At 37.1% G+C, this 23,358-nt stretch overlaps 1 protein-coding gene across 4 annotated transcripts in view; it reads left to right on the forward strand.

The window, feature by feature from the left end:
• B3galt1 (beta-1,3-galactosyltransferase 1) overlaps positions 1 to 23,358 on the forward strand; it is a 549,878-nt gene that overhangs the window by 293,986 nt on the left and 232,534 nt on the right. For 2 of the 4 annotated variants that reach the window (XM_076928849.1, XM_076928852.1), the window contains exon 3: positions 7,960 to 8,024. The exons of the other annotated variants lie outside the window; for them this stretch is intronic. The gene's annotated coding sequence lies outside the window, so the exon portion shown is untranslated. The remainder of the gene's footprint in view (positions 1 to 7,959; positions 8,025 to 23,358) is intronic. 4 annotated transcript variants of the gene reach the window in all.

Here is a 23,358-nt window from a genome sequence, read left to right on the forward strand (position 1 = left end):
CACTTAATCTTAAAAAAAAAAAGACAGAATTACTCTGTCTTAACAATCTTTCCATTATCATGCAAAGATATGCTTTAAACAGATCATTGGTAAAGCAGCAAGAGATATCCATTGTTTTCTTAGCATGATTTTGACTTACTGTGGAGCTGTGATGGGGTCTACCTTATACCCACACTATAGTCAAAGACAACTCTCACCTGCACAAAAACCAGGACTGCATTTGCAGGAGGATGGGAGAAGGCTGTTAAGTTGGCGAAAAAAGTATCTGACTCAAAAACCAAATATTTTGTTAACACAAAAAAAACAAAGCACAACAAAACCATACAACTTTTAATAAAATATGTTAGCCTAAATTTCAAGCTAATTAATTTTTTTATCTTTTATTATTTGGGAGATAGCATGTTAGAAATTTAGAGTAACTTTGTATCTACTCCAGATGTTATGATTGTAACTGAAGACTCAAGTATGCCTTTATGATTTCTAATTCTACACAAGACTTTTCAGGGTATTTTTTTTAATCGAGCATAATTGAATTTAGAATCTTGAAAAACAATGTTAAAATAGGAATGTGGGGGCACATCCTCATAGAAGCAGAAGGAGGGGTTGGGGCACATCCTCACAGAAGCAGGAGGAAGGGGGATGGGAAAGGGGACTCTTGGTGGGGGGGGATGGGGAAAGGGGATTACATCTGAAATGTAAATAAAATGTTCAATAAAAATAAAAAATTAAAACAAAAAATAGGACTCTCCTCAGATTGTTTTATAAGACAGTATTTTGATGCTGGATTAAGATTTTTTTTTCAAGCCGGGCAGTGGTGGCATTTGCCTTTAATCACAGCAATTGGGAGGCAGAGGCAGGTGGATTTCTGAGTTCGAGGCCAGCCTGGTCTACAGAGTGAGTCCTAGGGCTGTGACAGCCAGGGCTACAAAGAGAAAAAAAAAGATTTTTTTCTTGGCTTTCTTTCTCTTTAGACCTTATTATACCTAAAAGTCACATTTACCTTAGTAAGTTTGTTTGAGGTAGCAAAAAAGATGGGTCTTGTTTGTTAATTCAGTTACCAAGGCTATGTGGGGTTTTTTTTCCTGGTGAATTGAAACCATTAATATTTAAAGATATTATCGAAAGGTATGTACTTTTATTCCTGTCATTTTTCCTTTTTTTAATGGTGGTTTCAGTTACCTCTTTCAATCAGCTATTCTGGTGTTTGTTCCCACCCCCCCCCCCAGCCTCTGGGTTTTGTTTATTCTTCCCTTCAGTTTCAAATATGCTTTCTAGTATTCTCTTTGGAATTATCTTAGTCATCATATGTTTTTATCATGGAAATTTTTATTTCTCCTTCAAATTTAATAGGTAGTCTTGCTGGATATAATAGTCTGGATCAGTAGTTAAATTCTTTGAGAAATTAGAAAAGCAAACATTCTCATTCCCATTGAATGGTTCTTCAGCTCTTGTTCTGATGGATATGCTTTTATATGAGATTTGGCAGATTTTGGTGTGCTCCTTTAGTCAGTGTTTTTACTGTTTCAACTACAATAAGTTATGAAAATTTTCTGTTCTGGGTGTATTTGGTGTGCCGTGGCCTCATGTTCCTAAGAATCTCTTTCTCTAGATTTGGGAAGTTTTCTTCTTAACTTGCTGTTCACCTTTTTCTGGAATCCACCTTATTTTATGCCCATCATTCACGGCTATGGTACTTTCATGGTGGCCAAAGCTCTTGCATTTTCCTCTGTTTTATGTGTCATTTTCTTTATCTAGTTTCTCCATGGCTCTAAATCCTGATACCTGACCTCTCGGTAATACATTTTGAGACCAAAGAATTTTTTATTAGACTTAGTGAGCTTTTAATTTCCTGATTCATTTCTGTCTGGGCTTTGTTAGTATCTGTATATTGAATCTGATTTTCATATTCTGAATTGTTCTTATTGTTGCAATCAACCATTTGCTTGTGGTTTTGAACTTCATCTTTTTCTTCCTGTCTACTTTTGTATTTAGCTGTTTAGCTCCTCTTTGAATGCCTGGAACTTTCTAAGGATTTTTGTACTCTTTATTTTAAAAGGGTGTGTATGTTTGTGTGTGTGTGTGTGTGTGTGTGTGTGTGTATGTGTGTGTTGTGTGTGTGTATGTTTGTGTGTATGTTTGTGTGTGTGTGTGTGTGTGTATGTTGTGTGTGTATGTGTGTTTTGCCTAACTTATCCTCCATAGATGTTATTACTACAAAATTAGTGATTTTTGGAGGTGGGAGGCATTCTGTCTTGACTTTCATATTGTTTGTGTATTTACAAACACAACTGGGCATCTTCATTCAAAGACTGAATGGAGAATATGGTGTCTTTAGAAACTCTACAGGGGCCACAGACAAGTCTAGGCCACTTATAGCTGAGCCAAAAGTTCCTATAGGATGTAGGCCCTGATGTAACTTTTGAGCAACAACGCGGAGCAGAATGGTTGGAGACAGCATGAAGTGGCTGAGAAGTACAAGTCTAAACATGAGGCATGGCAGGCCACCATCAGGGTCCTTTACTATGACACATACAATGGCTACAGAGGCTGTGACCCACAGGAACAGTGTGGAACGAGGATAGAATGACCACAGTTGGAGCTGCAGCCAGTGTGGCAAGAGAAATCAGAGGTGGGCTGGACCAGAACATAGCTGGGAAAAGGTCACATGAGCAGTGCTTGAGTCTCACATGGTGCAGTTGCAGCAAACGGGAGCAGAAGTAGGGCAGCAGCAGCGCCAGTCTCTTCAAAAGATCACAACACAATGAACATCAGAAAAGTAACCAGTTTGGGGATGGAGGTAGCTCAGTAGCACAATCTAAGTTTTCAGATTTGATCCAAATGCCACTAAATAAATAAATAAATAAATAAATAAATAAATAAATGAGAAACAGGATTTCATTTTATTATCTAGTCTTCAAACTTGTTCAAATTTCCAATAATGTTCATTAAATAATATTTTCTGGGCTAGATAAAGCCAATATTGTGTTGTATTTGGGATCCTCATTGAGATTATTTGTGATTTTTTTGTTACTGTTGTTGTTGTTTGGTGTTTGTTTGTCAGGGTGCTTTGTTTTGTTTTTTCTCCCTCTATCCAGAATATTTTAGTTGGACTGCAGTTTAGCTTTCCAGGTATAACAGAATTGTAGTTTTCTCAGTATATGAGATAGCAAAGAATACCATCTCAGTTTAAGTAATGACATTACTATTGATTTGATTCAGGATGTGTGTTACTTAATTTTTACTTCTATGTATGTATTTTTTATGAAACTTAGTGGAAAATACTTTGACACAATATTAGATTATTGCTTCTCATGGACTGCCCACAGTACTTTTGCCTAAGTTATTAGTAGGACAAATGGTTTCCTAACTTCATCCTATACATGTATCAACTGGACTCCTACTGTAGTAGGCAGATTTCCTTATATCCCATTGGTTTGTTTCTTTTTATAAAGAGGTATTTTTAGATATTTGGTAACTCCCCAAGTGCACTTTAGTTATTATTTTAACACTCAAATTATCCTAGGTTGTACTTATAGAAACAGTTTCAGACTTAAAAAAAAAAAAAACTGTGTGTGCCCTTTTCAGATATGGTCTTTATAGGATCTTTACCCCAAATAAATGACTCATGTACTTTAAACCCCAGACATATTAACGAAAAGGAACATATTTCAACATGTACAGCACATAAACTATTTCAAAATATCATAACCCAGCAGCATGATCACCTACTAATCATTCTGTCTCCCTAAAGATGTTCAAGAATACACACAAATTCTTCCTTTTTCGACAAAATTATTTCTGTGGAAATGGGAATGTGATTCATGGCAGTTTTGCTGAAAAATAGGAGGCTGGTTTCTTCTTCCTTCTTTTGAGTTATATACGTTCGTGGAGTTTTAGAGCAAGATAATGAGGAATACTATAATAACTTGTAGATGCCTAGCAACCATTCTCTGGAGTATATGTGGGAAATTTTTTGTTTTGCTTCTATTCTTTTCTAAGTGTTCTTATTCAGAGCTAACGCTCTCCCATGGCTTTAAATTAAACTTGGCTCTGGTGATACAGTAAAGCTCTAAAGCAGAACTAGATTTGCTTTTCCCCACCCTGCCCTTGCTGAATGCCTTCTTAGCACTTTTACCTTACTCTCTAGTGCATATCACAATTTGCAATTAGATAATTATGAGTAATTATGTGTAATCATGTATAATCACCTCACACTACAGGACACTAGATGCTACGTGCATGAGGGCAGGGACCAGGTCTGCCATTCGTTCAACACACAGTGGAGTGCCTGGTCATAATAGCTGCTTTCGAAAGAACTCTTGTATATACAAAAAGTACTTATAAGGACATAAACCTGCATGGGCTTTGTTCTGTATTCTCCCCAGCCCTCTAGACTTGTCACTGAAAGGGGAAAATTATCCTGACAGATAAAGAGAACAAATTAAGAAGTAATTTGCAGTTTCAACAGTTTCCGTGATTATAAAAAACAAAAAAACAGGTATCTTTCATATTTTCTGGCATGTTTTTGTATGCTTCCTCCAACATATAGGGGACTCTTTGTTTCCTAAAAAGTTAAAATATGACATCACCATATTATGTATCATGACCATTGTCTGCTCTGGCATCTGAAAAGGTGTTCCATGGTTGAGTTTGCATACAATGCTATAAAACTTTCTGGTAGTGAAATCAAGTAAATTCTATCATGTTCTCTCAGATAACCTTAATGTCAGCTACTAGCAGGGATGATATTTACTAGTCACAAGAAAAGACCACACCGAGCTGCTACCCATGTGGCAGAAGCCTGACCCCCCACAATATTTGCTTCATGCTATGTTTTGAAGATGATTATCACCAGTTTATCAGCCTAAGCTGTATAAGGGACAGATGGTTTGGCTTAAGTGAGCTTACTCATTCCTACCATTAGGAGGCTAATATTAATTCAGAGTCTGCAGCTTCACAAAAGGTAAATACACTCTGGTGCTAAAAAAGAAACGATCTCTCTCTGCATAGAGCTTGAAATCCACTAAGAATGGTAGGTATTTTTAAATTAAAATATGCCTGATTATCATTAATCAGTTTTAATGATAGAAATGGAGTGTTCTGAGAGAAGTTACCAAGCGGACACTGCTTTCCCTTGGGTGCTTAGGAAATCATCTCTAAAATGATACCTCTCAAGAGGTACTTTGGAGGAAAGCTTGTCAATTTGTCTTTGGGTTATTGTTTATCTTTCTGATTGGCTTATACAGCACATATCATTTGAGATGTCTGAAATCAAGGATCTGGCAGATTCAATTTTTGATGAGGATGCTTTTTCTATATTGGAGGAAAATAGCATTCTCATTATATAACAGAGAGGAAGGAAGGGTGGGGCAGGGAGGGGAGAGAGAGAAAAGGTGAGTTGGTTTGCTACTTTTCTAGTCACTATAATAAAGTACTTAAAGAAGAAAAATTAGTCTCTCCTAGGGATGATCCCCACTTACTTGTTGTCTAATGCAGAATGTCCAGCCTGAAACCAAATGCAAACCATCTACAAAAGTAGACACAGCGCACTGTGTTCACATATATTTGTACATGCACATGTATGACAATAGTCAGATTTTAAAATAGCTTATCAATTTGAGGCAGGGAGGACATGGGAGTGGCTCATGGGGAGTGCATCTGGGAGGATTTGGGGGTTAGAAAGTGATGTAATTCTATTTTAATTAAAAGTGTATCAAGATAATATAGAAAAATAATTATATTCATAAGAAATGAGGGAAGAAAGGACTTTTTTGGGATCATAGTTTGAGAGCATATAGTCTGTCATGATAAGGAGGGCATCATGGTTTGTGGTTATGTCAGCAGGAGCAAAAGAAACCTCTAAAGTACTCCCAGTCCCATATTCCTCTTCTTCCCATGAAGCCCCACTTTCTGTCATCTTTACGCCCTCTCCAAACAATGCCACTGGCTTTCAGACCCAAGAGCCTGTGTGACATAGTTAAGACATAAACTGTAACAATGGAGAAAGAGAATATTTAAAAGGTGCCTCCTTTTAATGAAAATTTTAATCTATTCACAGAAGGCAGAGACTAAAATATTCATTATGGGGGTTAAAGTCTAAAAATAAGTGGGAGTCCCTGCAGATAGGGACATCCTGGCTCATCCATAGAAAACATTAATAATCCATGTGGCTAATGTACCATATGCAAGAGGCCATGTTGAAAGAGAGAGAGGGAGAGAAAGGGAGAAGGAGGGAGGGAGAGAGACAAATTAGAGAAGAATTATATAGACCTTGTCGAGGTGGGTAGGAATTCTACAATTTACTGAGGAAAATGAGGAATCTTTATTAATCTTAACCAGGGCCATTATATTTCTCCTTATTTCTGGTCACCTTGATGCATGCATACCCAGCTGAAATGAGACAAGGTGACACGATGTGTTCCTTCTTCAGCTCTCAGGTTTCAGTGTTTCCTGCTTTAGGCAGTGCCAACTTTACAAATGTTTATGCTTTGTAATTTGTTAAATGTTCTGTTTTAAATGCCCCCCCCCCATTGAAGTACTAGAAGGTGATCTGATGTTTATGAACTTAATAAGGAATGATATGCCTTACTAAGAAAATATGTGTCAAGCTTTTCTCAGATATGCATTACAGCCTGTTAGCCATGATCTTACCGTTAGTAAACTAACTACATATTAAATAAGGTTATGCATTGACTAGCAAATGAAAACATCATGGCTAAAAGATCTTAGGTACATATCTGTATTTCTACTCCAAGTGTTAGAAAAATATTTGCTGATTCTTCACACCTTATGGTGGTTTTTTGGACATAACTACAGAGAATATTGAGAATTTCCAATATATATTAAAATGTCACCTGGACTACAGTATAGAGTATGGACAATAGAAAAAGCTAGAAGCCTTCCCAAGTTTTGGCAGCTAATGTGAACATGAAGGAAACATGTATGGAGCTTAGGGCATGGATAGGTACAGAGACAACATGAAGGGTCTAGGACCAAGCAGATTTAAAGACTTGGGAAATTTTCTTTGGTTTCTTTCCTGACCTTGTCAGTTGCTATTTCACATTCCCAGAATACCCGCAAAAGTACACTGTGTATAATTCTTATGTAATGAGAGAATAAGATATACTTACAAACTATCTCTTTAACTCATCTAGAAATATGACCATTTTCTTTAAAATCCTCAGAGAATGATGTTGACACTGATCGTTTCATTTAAACTATGGTTGCTATTACCTTATTAGTAAAGTCTTAATTCAGTTATTCTTTTGACATATAGTGACTTGGCTCTTAAAGCTGCTAAACTAGTCTCTGTTAGGCTCAAGTTCTTTCTTAACTTCTAATACTGTGGTTAGCCAGCCTATGGTAGCCAGGTTTTGCACTGTTACCTGGCAACCTTGTATAAATAATCTTCTTTCCATCATCAAGCCATATGATTCATTCTGCTCTAGGGTGGAAGTATACGAAACACATTAAGTAAAAATTGTATTATATAAAATAGTTAACATTAGCTACAAATGTGACATCTATGAAGAACTCACCTTTTCTATTTTTAATCAATTCAATTAATGCTTCATCCCTTAATCTCAGAATGTTTTAAAAAGAAAGAAGTCATTGATTAATATTTTGGTCACTTATCATGAAAAGTTACAAAAAAATCTTAAAATAAAATCTAAGAACATAGATTAGTTACAAAGATTTAATAGTAAAGACAAAACACTTGACAGTAGCAAAAAACTGACTGGAAAAATATAGACCGAAGCAGAATGTAAGTGAACATCGAGCAGAGATGGTGGTTACCTACTGGGATTAATGTTCCTTTGTGTTTAGTGGCAATTCTGTCTTTTGTAGATGTCTCCCTCAAGTGCCTGTGTTCTGACAAAGACAACTGATACCAACCCCAGTGGTTTCAAACATGAATCACTTTATCAAACAAAATGTTTCATATTATTTTTTACCCAGAATTCACTTGGAAAAGTCATGTGGAGCAACTGCAGCTAAAGAAGCATGGACACTAGTCTACTGGGGTGAGTTTTAAGAAAGACTGTTTACTGATAAATAGACATATGAAAAAATAAAGTCTCTCAATTGGGGATAGTGTGAGCTATGTGGCCTGGAGTCGTAGAAGCCACTTAGAGCTACTTCTGTGCAAGTGTGGGGACAAAAGCTAATGCCCCAAAAAAGTGTGTTAAATTTGCAAGACATTCATGTTTCTGAATCATTTAGTTAATCAAAACAACAGATGAAATATTATTATCTGCAGCTTTTCGTTATTAGTATTTAAGTCATTTTGATTTGAGCCTCCTATGACTTGCTGATTAAATCATCTTGCTGTGAGACACCTTTCAGTATATGTCTTCATCCTTTATTATTGGCAAGATATACACATGTGTACACCTGATTGACACATAAGAAACGAAGTTACACCTTACAGTTGAGAGTATCTTTGATTCAGTAAACTCAAGAAAATTTTAGCAAAAGTAAGACAAATTAATTAACTACAAATCAAGGAATTCCACCCATGAACTTTTTTTTTTATCAATAAAGGCTCATTGGACATGAGAGACACACTATGTTAACTCATAACATTTTACCAAAGATAAATCATGAAGTAAGTTTAATACAAAGCAGTATTTAAATAAGGATAGTTATTAGATACTGCTCTCAGACCACCAATGAAGCAGAATAGACTTTCTCAGGAAGTATGCAAAGGGACAATTCATTTGTGGTAAGTTTTTAAGGACCTTCTAGACAAGTTAAATTCATTAGGCTAAGCATAGAACTTCTCCAACAAAATCATAGAACCTGCAGCCATCACAGTAGCTTTCAGAGACAATGAGGACACAAAATTGGTAAAATAGAGGATGAGTTGCAATAAATGTACCCACACCACCAAGTTCATTCTCCCAGGTTTTCCAAAGTGTGTGTGTATGTATGCATTTCTGTGTGTGTTTGTATGTTTGTGTATCTGTCTGTGTGTGTTTATGTCTGTGTGTGTTTATGTCTGTGTGTTTGATTGTCTGTATGTGTGTGTATATGTGTATGTCTGTGTGTGTGTGCTTGTGTGTGTGCGTATGTTTGCATTTCTGTGTGTGTGACTGTCTATGTGTTTGCATATCTGTGTGTGTTTGTGCATGTGTGTGTGTGCTCTGCTAGAGTTTTAGAATTTAGAGATATACATGTGACAGTGTATGTATGGAACACTCAACAGAGAAAAACTGTGCTTTAGTCTTCTCTTTCCACCTTGTTTAAAACAAGGTCTTTTTGTTATTCGTCACTTCATACACCAGACTAGCTGATCCCCAAGCATTGCTATGCTCTGACTCAACATTGTCTATCCAATAGTAGAAACAGTGGAATTACAGACATAACTACTTTACATGCATCCTGGGCATTTGGGCTTCAGTTTTCATACTTTTGCAGGAAGGGCTTGACTTGCAGAACTATCTCCTTGGTCTCTAAATTCTACTCTTTGAGTCCTGAAGATTATCACTTTCTACTGGTATTGAAACTGAAATCTAACAAAAGTAGGACCAAACCCATCAAATGTTTTTAATTTGCCCCATAATAGTTCTTCCCAGTAACTTAAGACAACATAGCACATCATTGAAAAAAACAATTGAACACCCTGGTCATGCTAATTAAGGGGAACCTAAAAACAATTCAATTATTTAACGTACCATGTCAGAATAGTTATATGACTTTATCTGCTATCAATGCAACCTCTTGAAATAGTCAGGATTATTTTATTTGTGACATAAATGAGTGTCTGTGTGACTTATCCAAGGTCAACCAGAAATCAGAAGCTAAAATTCGTCTTGAGGTTAGTCTCACTCCTAAAGGCAAGTTTATAACCTCCATAAGATATCGCCTAAAAATGTCATTGAGATTGATTCCATGTTTGACGATGCTGAAGTGGGTTTAAAGGTATTTTTCTCTTTCTTTTGGTTTATCATTTTTTGCAACACTTTATTTTCTCTAGTATGCTACTTGCATTATATCATATGAAGACTGTGAGAGATATTTAATCTTTATTAGTAGTATATAACCTATAATTACCTGTTGTACTTTTTTAAATTGCTGAAAAACTGCATAATGGTGTGTCAATCCCAACTGATCAGCCATCCAGTGACGTATATAAGCTTAAGACATTTACTGTTCTCTTGGGCCAAATTTCACTCTATAAAGAACAGAGGGCTGAGTCTAACTGGGAAAAATTTTAGAGATACATTATGAGAAATAGACATTTTTTTTTCTCTATAAGTAACTTGTCCTGGAAGTACACAGGATTTCAGAAATGTTTTTGTGTCTATACACATTAAAAGTACAGGCAAAATAGAAATGACTGAGTCTATCTAGCTTCTCTGTTCAAATAATTTAGAACCCAAGTCATGCACTTCAAAGATTGTTTTTTAAGTGTAGACCAGTCTGACACACCAAAGGCCACAAAATGCCACAGAAGTAAGAGTGCATGGCTGACCTTTGAGGCAGTCTAGTCTGGCTACACTCACTCTGACCTGTGCAGTTCAGTCCTTTTTACAACTGCTTTAGAATTTCTTTACGTGTAGTGCTTTTAAGTAACTACCCAGTGGCCGAAAGAGTTCCCCTAACCAATCATTGCTTCCTGCCGTGAAAAAAGCAGAATGGTACTCACACAGCATGATGACTTAAAAGATAAACTGAAAACATAAAACAGCTAAACAGCACCTGAGGATGAATTTAGTATTAAATACTAAATCAGAGCAATCTGCACTCGATTTTGTACTTTACATGTAAAAGAAATTCACTGACAACCATTTTCCTTGTCAAAACGGACCCCTTTGTATTAGTGTTGTAATTAAACACATGACATGATGTATTCTAAACTATAGCTTCTTTCTCGGCAGTTTGTCAGTAATTAATTTTCTTGTTGTAATCTTTGGACACGACTCTTCTTTCTGAGTCCCATTTAAGTTCTGTAAAGCTTGCCCATCAACTAGAGAATTGTCTCCATGCATATGAAAAGGTACACTGAGAAATAATGCATATAGAGATAGCTGTGGTACTATTTAGTTTTGCTTGAAAGGAGGTCATGTAAATAAGACAGCACACTGGATAACAAAACATCCAGGCATCTATGGCTGGCTGTGTGTGTGACTGTATGTATGTAAATGTGTATGCCTGTGTGTGTGTGTGTGTGTGTGTGTGTGTGTGTGTGTGTGTGTGTGTGTGTTTGGGGGGTGGTGTACATGTATATGTGTTTGACTATGGGGATTTAAAAAACTGAAACCATGGCAATATTTGTGGAAAAATCTAAAGTAGTTTCATCTTGAAGGGGACAATTTTCAGCTCAAGTGAAACTAAAAATAAAGGGGTTAAGAAAAGGTAGATAGGATTTGGAAAGAAACAGAAAGTTGGTCATGACAAGAGTAAAAAATTTTAGTAAATACTGCAACTTTTTCCATTTCTTGCTAAAATGACAGTAGGTCCTAGTCATATCAAGATATTGTATTTGAATTAAATCATAAATATATAAATATTCTACACTAAGCCCTCTATAGATCACCCTGGCTCATCTCCTGCTGACTTTGTTCCTCCCTTCATTGCCCAACAAGAACTTCTACACTCAGCAGTCCCAGAGAGTTTACCCACCAACTCCATCCTACTAAGACCACAATACACCTGCTAAGTAGGACCCAGGGTTTCTCTACCATTCCACAACAAGCACATTTGAGTAAGATAACATCTTTTGAACAATATCATTAGACTGTGCTAAAAATGTTGTCAAATACGAAATGTTTATTTAAAATGTGTTTGAATAGAACACAGAGTTCTTTTCAGTTCCTCGTGCTTTCTCTTCTTCAGTGACCAAAAACCAGGGGCATATTGAAAAAAACACATAATTATCCCCTTCTTCTTTCTATGACTGCTAATAACTCGTTAGTGAGAGATGTTAAAACTGAATAGACTGTAAGGATTAACCTTGTGTCTGTTCACAAAATGCATTGTGCGAGATGATAATAGTAAAATTATTTTGCAAGAAAATATATTTACTTATAGTTATTGTGGAGACTCTTGGAGTCATTGTTTCATCACATATTATTACACATGGACATGCTAATTTGGTACAATCAGGAAAGAGTACACACTATGTTCAAGGCCTCTAGGACCTGGATAGATTATACAACCCTACCTGTACATTGTTTCTTCAAGACAAAAAAGAGAAATGTATCATAATATATTGCTGTGGACTCATAATTCAGTCACCACACTAACAGTGACCTGATGCTCAAGATGTGAATGAATTCACTTTGTGAACCACGATAGAAAGATTCTTTAATGAGTATACTTCAGGAAGGCTATAGGCTGGGCAGTGTCTAGATCTCAGCTCTCAGTGGAAGACAGCAGGCCTTCCCCCACATAATGGGGTTGTCTCTATCTGGAAGAAGTGTTTCTTTAGGTAGGGCAAGTTTCTTCTGTGTGCAGTTCCTGGGGATCCAGTTCCCAGTGTGCAAAGGAGGTCATTCAAGATTGACACATGTACTGTTCTGGGAAGTTAGTGTGAGTTTCTGTGTCACTTCTAGTTACCAAGCAAATAAGGGCATCACTGGTTGATCAAAGTTCAGCCCAGTCTAAAGCTCAGGACACAGGGTTCTCATGTCCAGTTTTGTGCTGTGACTCATGTCCAGGTGGCAGTTTGGGAGTCCTGTGCCAAACTTCCAAGAATTCCCTAACTGGGTATTGGCTCTACTTTTACTCTCTTATTTATGGCCTTCCCTCCACATATACAGTTTCATATTTACACCATGATTTAATTCATATCCAGGCTAGGTAAAATCTCAAAGAAGATGGTGTATTCATCTACTATTCATGTTCACTTTATTTCAGTGCAGTGGAGTTTAGGGCACACAGATGCTGGAGACCTAACTACTCTGTATGATCAGTGAAATGTGTGTCTCAATAGTGCTAGTATATTTAACTGTTTTGCAAGTTGGCTTATTGTTTTAGCGTTTAGATTTCATAGCTTTCCCTTTTCAATATACACTATTATAGAAACTTTAGTAAGGGTATCTTTATAGTTGCATAGTTTCACTACAATCAAGTTTCTTCCTGCTCCTGTGTGGCTGGGTCTTATCTGCCATCCATTTTTTTCCAAAACATAGTGAATAGATACTTAACACCTGTTATATCATCCCGATCTTCCTGGAAGGATATGTAACTGGAATTGTAGGGCATGAGGCAGGCTTCTTTCAAGGTGTACCTGAGATGGCTCACTACGCATAGTGGGAGTTTACTCTTTGTCACTTGTTCAGTGTTTTACCACTAGATGAATGGGCCATAATTTCTCTGATTTCAAAATATTAGTTGCCTTTTTGTACTTGTTTATATATTTGTTTATTATGTCAGATATTATATCCAGACCATAGGTTCCCCTTCCTCTTTTCCTCCCCTACTTCCCCCATCCATCTGTCACCTTTTCCTCCCCATCTACTCCTCCTCAATTCCCTTCAGAAAAGAGCAGGCTCTCAAACAAACATGGAACTTTTACAAGTTTGTTACAGGAAGATTATGTACTTCCCCTCATATTAAGGCTGGATGAGGCAACCCAGTGGGAGGACAAGGGTCCCCATAGCAGGCATAGGCATCAGAAACAGCCCTGTTCCCTTGTTAAGAGTCCCACAAAAAGACCAAGCTATACAACTGTAACATTTATACAGAGGGCCAAGGATGGACCCATGCAAGCTCCCTGATTGTCGTTTCAGTCTCTGTGAGAGCCTATGGGCCTAGGTTTGTTGATTCTGTAGGTTTTCTTGTGGTGTGCTTGACTCTTTTGGCTTCTAAAATCCTTCCTCCTCCTCTTCAGCAGGATTCCCTGAACTCTGCCTAATATTTGGCTGTAGGTCTCTGCATCTCTTTACATCAGTTGCTAGATGAAGCCTCTTGAGTTAGGCACCAATCTATGAATATAACAGAATACCGTTAGGCATTAGGCATCATTTCATTGACTTTTTTTTTCTAATTGAGTTTGGTTCTATCCTAGGTCTCTAGGCAATGCAGCCTCTGGTTTTTGATCCTATAGGAAATGTCAGGGGTGAGCTCCCTCTGATGGCACGGGGCTCAGGCTGGACCTGTCATTGGTTAGCCCCTCCCATAAATTCTGTGTCACCTTTAACCTAGTACATCAGGCTGGTAGGACAAATTGTACACTGAAAGTTTGGGGGCTGGGTTGATGTTCCCATCTCTCCACTGGAATCATGCCTAGTTATAGGAGATAGCCAGTTCAGACATTAGACTTAGCTAAGTTCTCCCTAATAGATTCCTGGAGACTACTGGAATTGGGTGGCAATTAGAAGGCAACCTGGAATGATAACTCCAGGGAATATATTAGGGTACAATAGAAACACCTAGGAACCTATTAGGGACTCTAGCCTAGTTGTCTTTTGAAAATTATTTTTAACTATGTGGTTGTGTCTGGGGATGTGAGTACAGCATTATTCAGGGCCAAAGGTATCAGATTCCTGGAGCTGTAGTTACAGGGGGTTGTAAGCCCCCGATGTGCGTGCTGTCACTCAAACTCAGATCATCTGGAAGAGCAAGAGGTAAATGCTCTTAACAGCTGAGCCATCCCTCCAGTCCATACTGGTTGTCTTTTGTCATGAGATTTTAGCCTACAAAGCTAAAACGCAAGACTGCGAATAGCACTGGGTATCTTAGAAATTTCTTCAGGGACCACAGCCAAAGATAGGTCACCAGGAACTGAGATAGATTCTCTCACAGATTCTCAGTCCTGTTCTAATGTCTAAGCAACTGCTTGGAGACAAGGAGTAGAAGACTACATGAAGTAGCTGAGGAGTCCAGGTCTGAAGGCGAGACAGGACAGGCTACCATCCTTTACCTGGGCCAGTGCTGGAGGTTTTTAAAAGAGTAATATGATTGTCTTCATTTCAGGGATTTCATAGATGCTACATCACTTTATGTGTAAAATCTTATTTGTTCTGAGACTCCTAAGTGTCTGGAAGTAATTTCATATAATGAAGGATAGAGATTTAAGCAAAGTTCTTAGCAGTCAATACCACTATTATATGGAGGCCATTATGAATTAGACATAGGAGAAGTGAAAATAACATTGCTGAGTTACATGCTAAGTCCATGAACAGACAGCTTATAATCCTTTCAAGGGTGGAATATCTCTCTGGTCAGATGTGACTTTCTGGTATTGAATGTGAGCAGAACTAATAAACCAGAATAAAGCAATCATCTTGTAAAGTCTAAGTAACGTGAGCATTTGGAGGCTGCCCTGCCATTGTAAAGATCCCTATGGGTTTGGAGGCTGCCACTTCATTGGAAATATCCCAGTGAGTTTGGAGAGAGCACCATCATTGGAAAGATCACCATGAGTGTCAGCACAAGTACTGTTCTGAAGATGGATGGACTGCATGTACCTGGCCTGAAGTTATTGAACCTTGGAATCATTTAAATAATTTTCCTTGTTTTAATTTCAAGGCCTGCCTACAGGTAGATAACTTCCTCATCACATACATGAGAGTACAACGGCTCTGATTTCACACCCAGAATTAATGAAGTTATAGTCCAACTTTTTCCATGTATGAGTTATGTTTACATGAGTTAATCCTCAGTTAGCTTCAGCAGAGAACCCTTCACTTCCATCATTTCACTCTTTATAATATATATATATATATATATATATATATATATATATATATATATCATGATTTAGTCTTTTTCTACAAATGGCTTTTAAATGAGCTCACCTTTATTTTAATTAAACATTAAAATATAGAATAATATCAAAGGTTATGTTGCATTATTCACATCACTTAATAAAAATTATTGACAATGAAAAGAAAAATTGTCCATGGACCTGAAGTTGTCCTACAGACCCCTCTTTATAAAAACCATTAAAGAGGTAATTGATACCTGCATATGGAAGATAGTTAACCTCTTGGTGACACTAGATAATTGGGTGCTTTTCATATGTAGGAATTGTGTTTGAAGTAATTACATAAGAAGGTATATTACATAACTGGTGTCTCTGGGCCTTTATTCCTCACATTTAAAATCAAATACTTTCCAACTTTAACTCTTAGTACTAAACAAGAAATATTATATATGTTGATAAAGGGAAGAAAACACAGTGAGCACGTGGCTTCAAAGAGTAAACTTCTCTTCCCTATATGTCTTATAGTACAATGGTATTGTTAACATCTGTGTATTGTTGTAAGAATTAAATGATACAGATAAATGATATATATTTTTTATAATTCATACAATGTGGGCAATATTGTGAGTTCTTTATAGCATATGACAAAAGATAAATAATAAAACTAAACATAAGGAAACCAACATGCTGTGTTTCTTCAAAACATCGATGTAATTTTTTTAAGGTATAGAAAGAAACATTGTTCTAGATTATGAAAGTTACAAAATTATAAAAATCTTGATATCCCAAATTTAATACATTGTGTTTAATTAAGTGTAACTCCCAGAACAGTCAATTGATAGCAATTAGAAAACACTTAGAGATTTTTCAGTAGTCAGTGGATGTTAGTCTGTATTTGATAATTATTGCTATCTTCATCAAGCATAGAAAGGACTGTGGAGGATCATGATAGGTAGATATATTGGTACTGATGATGACAGAGGCATTCCATAACACCTGCAGTTTACTTTGAAGTGTCTCAGCAATTGAGCAGGGTTTGGGGGTGGAGGGGGAGGGGAAAGAAAGAAAATAAGAATAGAATAAACAACTAAGTCAAGAAACAAAAAAATAAAACAAGCTAAGCAAGACAATCTCATTGTGTGCCTTTCTCTCCCTACCATTCTAATTGCCTTTGTAAGTTTAGATTAATAAATTGAAAAATCTGGATCCTGACTGATTTTTTTCCAGAAAGTAGGATTAAGAGAACAAACAAAAAATTTTTTTACTTTTCATAAATTTTTTTCTATATTTCTTTATTTGCTACAGATTCATGTGTAGCTTCAGTTTTATCTCTAATGTATATATCAAAGCATTATCCCAAATTCTTTGAGTTAAGCATAATTAGCCTTTGATCCTGAAATTATTAATATTTTACTGAAGTATAAGCTACCCTGAATTATTATAGGACAGACACATGGTCTGAAAAAAAATGGCTTCATACAGAATGCCATCTGGCCACAGTGAATAAAAACAAAACAAAACAAAATAAACAAAGGAAAACAAAGGAAAACAAAATCACATGTCAGACAAGACACGGAAAGCTGAGGATAGGATAAGAGTGTGCTGCAGATTTGCCATGTATCGGGGTATAAAAGATATATAGGTAGGTAAATCCTTTATATTCTCTCTCTCTCTCTCTCTCTCTCTCTCTCTGCCTTACACACACAGATGGACACACACACACACACGAGAGAGAGAGAGAGAGAGAGAGAGAGAGAGAGAGAGAGAGAGAGAGAGAGAGAGTTGATTCAATAGTCTCTCTTTCACTCTTACAGTTTTCAATTGCTTCTTTTGAGGATATTATTCTCTGCTAGCTGGGCTGCAGTGTTCCTTAGTGAGGGAGGTCTGGATCTATTCACAAGCCTTTTTCTCCTTCTCCTTCTAACCTAGCTCTCTTTTCCAAAAGAGATTAAAGAATAAATTAACAAGAACTAGGAAATAATGCGTAAGCTAAAAGCAAGTTTGTGAGTAGCTGAAGAGATTCAAACTCTCAAGAAGGTATTAAGTCTCCATCCTTCTCCAGAAGTGCTGTGGTGGGGGCAGATCAAGTCACAGCATGTTTAGGGTAAGGGATGGTAAAAGTTTCTTCTGAAAGGTGTTCTATGGCAATTGTTCCGCAATATGTTCCAATGGCTGCTGCTCATCAGTCTACTTGTCGTTGTCCATGCAATCTCAGTTTGCTGCTGTTTATTCTCTCATGTCTGGCTGTGTCTGTAAGCTGCACACACTCACATACTGAATTGAGTTGTGGGTGTAGCTTCCAATTCTTGTTTGTGGCCACTGTGTTAGTCTCTAAGACACTAAAGCACTGTGAGGATTCTCTGCTGTCAATAATGTTCCACTGGCCAGTAACACTGCCACACCAATGCCCACAGCATCCAGATGTGTCATTTTTTGGTCCCTTAGGGCATAGTGTGCCTGTGTACTGTAATCACATACTCTATAATTGTCTTCTATTATCAAATCCCTTTCCTCACTCACTGAACCAATAACAAAAGTAAATTAGATAATGACTCAGTAACATTGGCAATGTGAATAAGGCCAGGGGTCAGAATCAAGCAACCTGCTTCTTTTGGACTTGTGACAAATATTTATCATGCATAGGACACTCTATAGTGCTTCTTAGGATAAATAAATAAAATTAGAACAAGTATGGTGTCTATAAATTCCAGACTTTCAGATATGCTGGTGAGATGAGTTTATGTCTAAACACCTTTAAAATTAGGCCTGGAGAGCTGTCACTTCATATATTTTATAAACAACAATATACTTGTGATACTGTATTGTGTATATTTCATGTTGCTTGGCTAAAGTCTAACAGCACTGGAATGGTAATCAAAAATGAAAACTCAGTAAAAATGACATTTTATGAACTTAAACCGAATCACTCTGCTCACACTAAGTTGCCAGGCTCCTTGCTCCCTCATAGTCAGCAAGCAATCTTCTTTTCCTTTTACTGCATCTGCAGTGAAGTTTGTGTTTGCAAACTTACAAGTCTGGGGGAGGGGAGAGAAGAAACCCCTGGGGTTTACTGGCATAATGACTATTGAGGCTCACAGTGGAAAACTGAACCCATCATTCAATAACATCAATGCCAGAATCTAAACAGACTTTCAGATTAAATAAATAAATATTTTGAAAGTAACATTGAATTTAGGAAATTCTTTGATTTTATTGAGTATTTTCTTACTTGGTTAAAGATCAGGACAGACTAGTATTTTAAGCTGATAAGGAAGAAAATCAAGGCTTTACTTGTAGTTCTAGGGTATTTCTTGGATAGCATTTTGAGAGTCTATTAATTCAGGAAGAAAAAAGTAACAGCAACGAAGGAGCCTAGTTTTAGCCTTGTCATTGATTAACTGTTTAAACTTAGACAAAAGACTTTTCTGGCCTCTGATTTCCTGTTCAAATAATTCAGGTCCAACATGCTTTGGTAATACTTTTTAGCTCCATTGACCTGTCAATGGTAAGAGAAAGATGTTGTACTCAGCTAATGGTTCTACAAATCTAAATTTCTCATTGAGACATAAATGATGAGGGCTGAAGATATGACTAGGTGGTTGAAAGCACTGGCTGCCTTTCCAGAGGACACGGGTTTAATTCCCAGCAGTCACACGGCTACGTACAACTCTCTGTTACTCCAGGGGCAGGGAATCTAGTGCTCTCTTTGAGCTTCTGCTGGCACTGCATTGCACACATATAATGTACAGACACATAGAGGCAAGGCACCCGTATACACACAAATAAATATCAAGATTTTTAAAGACGCAAATCTTTAGAAGTATGGAGTTCTAATCTTTCGGTGGTGCATGTGTGTGTGTGTGTGTGTGTGTGTATGAGAGAGAGAGAGAGAGAGAGAGAGAGAGAGAGACAGAGAGAGAGAGAGAGAGAGAGAGAGAGAGAGAGAGAGGGAAGGGGGAGAGTTACTCACTATAATCCATGACAGATCTTTCAGGGTTCTAAATTATATTGGTCTGTATGTAGTATCAGCATTGAGAACACTTAGTTTGCAAACTAAATATTTGCATAGCACAGTTAGCACTGTACTCAATATCAGATACCCGATTTTCTATGATTTCAGAATTAATATACATTTATTAGTGAGCTTATGGTCTTATTCAAATTATTTACACGTGAATATCAAGCAACAAGTCTAACAATCGATCCAAAATAAATACACATCAAGGAAGGATTCATTTGAGTATTCTTAAAATTATTCCTTCACAGTAAATTTTTAATTAATCGAAATACTATCACTTTTTCCTGTATTATAATTTAATTGAATGCACAAACTATGCATTAAGTAGTCATTGCACATTTACACAGATAAGCAAATGGACCATACTACCTCAGATCAGCTTCCCTCCTACTTATATGGATGCAAAGCAAGTACCCTTGCAGTGCCAATACATTAAAATCTCTGCTGTCTTTTTTGCAAGTTTTTGAAGGACACACAAGCTTTCATGGAGCCATCTGTGTATAAGTGATGTCTCATTCCCCAGATCCAGACACAAAAGTAGCCCACTGCCATTTTTGATCAAAAGAACTAATTTAACTCGCATCCAGATCGTCCCTTTGTGGCTAATACCTCCATTCCACACTCGCTTGATGACAAACCCCAAAGACCCTACCAGGACATGTGTACACTATACGAAACTGGATGAAAGACCTGTATTTGAGATTGTCTGTCGCACCAAAGGGGGGAAAAATTCATTCTAAGATTAAATGATAGATTAGAATAATAGATAATTATTTATCCAAACTGCAATTGCTAAGAGTCTGTATAAAATGATGTTCCAAATAACATCTCTTTAGATAAGTTCTTTTGATCTAGGCAGTATGCTGTGAGATGAGCCAAGTACTGATAAAATATTTACCTGATTCTGGAAGATTTTTTTTCCCTTAGAATAAGCTGACCTCACTTCCTCCCACTTCAGTGGATTCTGCTCAAGGCTGTCACCTCAGCTGTTGCCTCTGAATGGGGGAAGGTGTCTTATCTTCAGAACTTTGTTCCAGCCTCAAAACATCCCATGCCACAGGGTTTTCCTTGTAACACAGTTTTCTATACAGGTCTGTATCCACTACTAGCAAAAGCACGCTACCTGTGTTCCTCATTTCTATTCTCTCTGAAGTCGTTGAAATACAAACATTTTGTTCTCTAATGACTTTTATTTTTAGACTATCAGTTGCTGTCTAAAGTCCTGATAAACTACATCAAAGCCTTTTGTTTGTTTTTCTTCTGGTTTGATTTTTCCTCAAGAATCAAATGTTTTTCTAGTTGGGCTGCTATTTATAAAAGTAGAAATCACAAATTAGTGGCTTTGGACCAGATATATGTCACAAATGTTCAAAAATGATCAAAATAATTGGACTGATTTTAACTAATTACTTTTAAATGGTACCATTTAAACTGGTAAAGATTTTTCATACAAATCTCAAATTTTTGCTTTTCTCCAGTATGTTCTAGTCCTCTCCTACAAAATCTTTAAATACAAATATATCATTTTCCTCATTTTTATTGCATACAACCCGGTCTCTGTCAGCTTTTGGACTTTGAACCCTATTTTAATCAGGTAGGGCCCACATACCACAAATTAACATTTTAAGAGAATTTGTGTGTGCCCGTTTTTTGTAAAGGTGTCCACATGTATGCATGGAGGCCACAGGTAGACATGGTTGGCATTTCTCTGATGCTCTCCGCTTAACCTCACCTTTAGAAATAGCGGCCTCTCACTGCACTCATAGCTCATCACATGATGAAACTATCCAACAAGTACTGGGCATCCTGCTGTCTCTACCTTCCATGCACCAGAGTCATAAATGTGTGTGAGACGGTGCTCAGCTTCATGGGTGCCATGGAATCTACACTTGGTCTTTGTGCTTCAAGCACTTTTCTGACTGAGCCATCTCCCCAGCACCTGTAAATGAGTGTATTTTTAGAATTTCATAAGATTCTACATGATGAGCAATGTCTGAGCACACTTGAAATTTGACCTAAGTATCCAAACTTTATTTGTAAAGGCATTTGCAAATTGTTTTCATTAATTTTCCAATCTAGTTCCCAATAAATATTAACTTAGAACTCTGAAAGCTAAAATGTGAACTGAAAATACAAATGTGTCCTCTAAGGAGAGTGTTTATAATCCAACTGGAAAGACAGCCATCTGAAAAACCATTGGTAATGATCTACTGGTGCTGTTTTAATAGCCCAGATCATGATCAGATCTCTACTTTCTTGACCTAGCAGCTTCATGTGTGTACACCCTACACCCATCCTTTCTTGCTTTCTCTTTTTTACTCATAATAATCCCATTCCATAGTGAACTACTGAAACAGTTCTGATTAAGCCTTCAATTTTCTCTCCCTTCAGTACATGGAATACAGAAGCTATATTACAAATATTATCTTCTATTATTCCACCCTGTGCATATCTTAACAACAATAATACCTACCAAAGTATGAGTCCTGTCAGGATTAAATAGAATAATTCAGGTACATCTTAAGAATAATGTTTGGCAGATGTTGTGCAAAACATGTTAGCTTTTATTAATATTACATTTCTGCTTAGTTCTCACTGACAGCACTGTTATCAGGGTTGGGCATTCTCTACTTGAAACCTTGTTTTTTGGTTTACCTTTCCTGACATCACACTATTGGCACAGCTTTTCTCTTCTGGTTCCTTCTCTTGTTAGACTTGTAAATGCCTGAGTGTTACAGTGGTCCATACTTGACTTTCTATTTTCTGTCTACTCCCTTCACCATAATAATTGTATCCTGTCCATGGCTTTAGAAACTACCTCTGCTCTCAGGACTCTTCTATTTAAATTCCCTTTCTTGACCACAAACTTACATAGCCAAAAGTATCTTCTTGCTGTGTCTACCAGGCATCTCAAATTCAGATTCCTGATTTCCTTCACATATTCATTCCTCTCATTTTTACTCATTTGCTTGAGGGTTTTTTTTCCCCAAAATGACAGCATGGTTTTCTCTTAAGCTACATATCACACAGTACTTTTCTCATGATTGCCAGATGGCCATGGGCACCACACAGTGCTGGTGTAAGACAAGTGGTCTCAATGCAGACTCGGGGAGCCACAAGTTCAACAGCCAACACTTTCCACCACTCCCTGGTGTTATACCCTGCTGCTGAAATTGTAGAAAATGAATGGCAATGGTGGCTACAGATTTTTCACCATCAGAAGCTTCAAGGGTGGATTTTTGTATCACTCAAACTCTTGCAACTCTAAACTGTATCTTAATTTGTATTCAAACATGAGAAAGATTGTGTCACACATGCAAGAGATGCTGATTTAATCCACTGCTAAGCAAACTACAGAGTGCAAGAAGCTCTTGTTCCAGTCTTATTGCTGCTAATAAGCAAACCACAAACAAACACACATCAAACACAGCCTACAAGCCACATGCTTTGTCCATGGTCTTTGGAGTGATTCATATTATGTTTCTGGTTACACTTTTGGTCTAGTGGCAGTCCAATAGAAGACTGATCTTTCAGTGAGCCTTAATCCTTTCCATCTGGGAACCAGCATTTAGTGTCTTCTCTAATGTCATCCTATCAGAGAAACCGAAGAACTGATCTTAACTGGTGCTCCATAACTTGGAGGTCAGACAGGGCAAGATGGGGAGAAGAATACAACCCCAAA

Source organism: Arvicanthis niloticus, chromosome 2, assembly GCF_011762505.2.
Source record: "Arvicanthis niloticus isolate mArvNil1 chromosome 2, mArvNil1.pat.X, whole genome shotgun sequence".
NCBI classification, from domain to species: Eukaryota; Metazoa; Chordata; class Mammalia; order Rodentia; family Muridae; genus Arvicanthis; species Arvicanthis niloticus.